The sequence below is a fragment of the Eschscholzia californica genome, unplaced genomic scaffold (genome assembly GCF_041429995.1).
Source record: "Eschscholzia californica isolate CP2 unplaced genomic scaffold, dmEscCali1.0.p SCAF_2, whole genome shotgun sequence".
NCBI classification, from domain to species: domain Eukaryota; kingdom Viridiplantae; phylum Streptophyta; class Magnoliopsida; order Ranunculales; family Papaveraceae; genus Eschscholzia; species Eschscholzia californica.
This window is the reverse complement of record NW_028238309.1, coordinates 42,487,543-42,490,036: the sequence shown is the minus strand read 5'-3', so window position 1 is coordinate 42,490,036 and position 2,494 is coordinate 42,487,543. Positions and strand designations below refer to the sequence as shown.

The 2,494-nt window shown below is 35.4% G+C and overlaps 1 long non-coding RNA gene across 1 annotated transcript; it reads left to right on the top strand.

The window, feature by feature from the left end:
* Nucleotides 1–252: 252 nt before the first annotated feature.
* Nucleotides 253–2,177, top strand: LOC147558063 (uncharacterized). Its single transcript, XR_015234245.1, has 3 exons — nucleotides 253–337; nucleotides 1,478–1,575; nucleotides 2,038–2,177. It is a non-coding gene; the product is annotated as an uncharacterized LOC147558063 (long non-coding RNA).
* The last annotated feature ends 317 nt before the right edge of the window (nucleotides 2,178–2,494 follow it).

Here is a 2,494-nt window from a genome sequence, read left to right as displayed (position 1 = left end):
TGAACTAAAAATCGATAAAAGTCCGGCGGACGATAGCCATTAATGGGACTACCGCCGCCGGCTAGCGGAAGACTATAAACGACTAACTCAAGAAAGAAACCTAGAAGCTCTTATACCATGTAAGAAAAGAGAAATTGTATTGATTTGTATTGATATTCATAGCTATTACATAAGATCATTATATGGAGTAGTACAAGAGAAAAGTTTAAGCAATTGGACAATGTGGGACTATATTGGACTATATTTCTAACAGTAAGGGTGTACCCACCCTCAGCAAACATGTCATATTTTAGTGGACATCGAAGCATGCACTGTAACTGGGATTTTATCTCTCACCGTAAGTAGCTATTTCATAATTAAATTATGGTTGTTAATGTAGTATCTGCTATGGTATGTTAATCTCTTTTTTCGGCTATGCAATTTCCTGTATAAGCGGAAGTAGCTAGATTACAGTAATGATTCAAGTGGAGACCTTCGGTTAGGTAGTTCTCTGTCCCTTTCACGTAGTTATTTGTTTTTTCATTGCCTTGAACGTTATACGTGGGTGTGAAACATATCGGACAATTACCAATGGAGGAAGATGAAAGTGAAGGAGATAAAATCCGCAGGAAGATGAAGATTGAACGAAAAAACCAACCCTGTTAGGCTGACAAGTTACTGACATTGAAGAAGAAAAACATTAAAGAACAATACTATTAAGAAAATAACCGAAACTAATGTCAATTTAAGGCATTACCTATCTCAAGAAATTACATTTCATAAAGACGTGGGGAGAGATGTGGGGACTGGGGAGTTTGTGGTTGGTATCTATCTGCTTGTTATATACACAAATGATTGTTTCTAGCTGTTTGATTTTGAGGTGTTTGGATGTGTGTATTTGTGGGATTTGATTTGGAAGTTGTTGCTATCGGCTTGATTTTGTGGGATCACATGGCTGGTTTTAAACCGCTGGATTGAAATAACCTCGATGAATATCCAACGAATGTGAATAACTATAGAAAAATCCGAGGCTGTCATCAAAGAACACCGTCCTGATTTATATAAAGCGCGCACACACACACACACAACACACATATATATATTTCAACTGAGATCTTGATTTCGGTAGGACATAATTCTTAAGTTTGTCTCGAGTTACTTGGAGGAAATTCATAAGTGGCGCTGAAGGAGGCCTTGCTGATACCGTGGAACTAGGAGGACCCAATATTGTGCAAGCTAGACAAAGATTCATGGAAGATTTTTTCTTTTTTCTTCTCCGAAATTCCTTTTAGAGATGTCATGTGGTATAACATAGACACTGTAAAATTGATGTTGATGAAAATATGATTGTCTGGTAAACCACATATAGATTGGCAGGCGTGACGACTCACATACTAATGCTGAAATTGAGACACTTGACCTGATATGGTTGCTTCTTCACAAGAAACATTCACTACAAGAGGAATGTTTAACCATGGATTATTTTGTGTATATGTAGGAACTGCTCTATGACTGAAGTCTAGATGAGTAATGTAAGGTAGTGAAGTTTATAATGGACACCAGTATTGGAATGGTTCGGACGGGATATCCTAAAAGGTATAATGATCTTTTACTTCTAAGATATTCTTACACTGATTGTGAACTTCATTTGATTTTGGATAGAAACATATTTAAAGTTTCTACTGCTGGTAGATCCTATATTACTTCTTTGTTATACTCTGCCAAAAATAACTTTCTTATTTTTTGTGTTCCACAATATAACTCCTTTAAACCCCCTAACTCCTAAATCTTGACCGAATAACGCTTTCAACATTTTCTTGTAAGGTTTGACTATTATCAGCCACACTTCTCAGTTCTACTTGTCTTGTTGTCTTTTTCTTTTTTTGATCGTAAATGAACTTTATAATTTTCTCACTTTAGTTTTTGTAGGCTTAGTTGTCAACTTTTCAAACTTAGTGGTTTATGTTATTTGTTTAGGTTGTAGGAATTGTTAGCTATGTTTATCTGCTAAGAGGTACCACTCTCCTCCTACGCCGCTCTCTTTTTCTTTTTTCGCAGTGCAATTGCAAATATTGGCGGAGATGGCTACAGCAAGAATTGTGAGCGGATAACCCAGATCTTTCGACTTCATGTTTCCTTGACAAATGTGAGAAAAGTTGGTAACTCTTTGTCCCTTTCACTTAAGTTATTTGTTTGCGCACTCCTTTCCTTCTCTTCAAAATTTTTTCTAGCTACACATGAAATATTCCTTTTAGCAATCTAGCTTCTGAATTTAGGATTTTTTAATGAAATAATCAATTGGTTTCAATTGAGTTCAAACACATTCAATAAAGCGTGTTGCTTTTTGTTGAAACAAGAAAATTCTGCAATGACCTAGGTAATCATCTTAATGTCCTGTTAACTAGTTTTTTTTTTTCTTTTGAAGCAATCGAATGAGGAATAATCATCATTCTTTCTTTTTCATGTTAGTAACTCTTTCTGGAGATGATATCAAATTACAAAAAAAAACTATTCA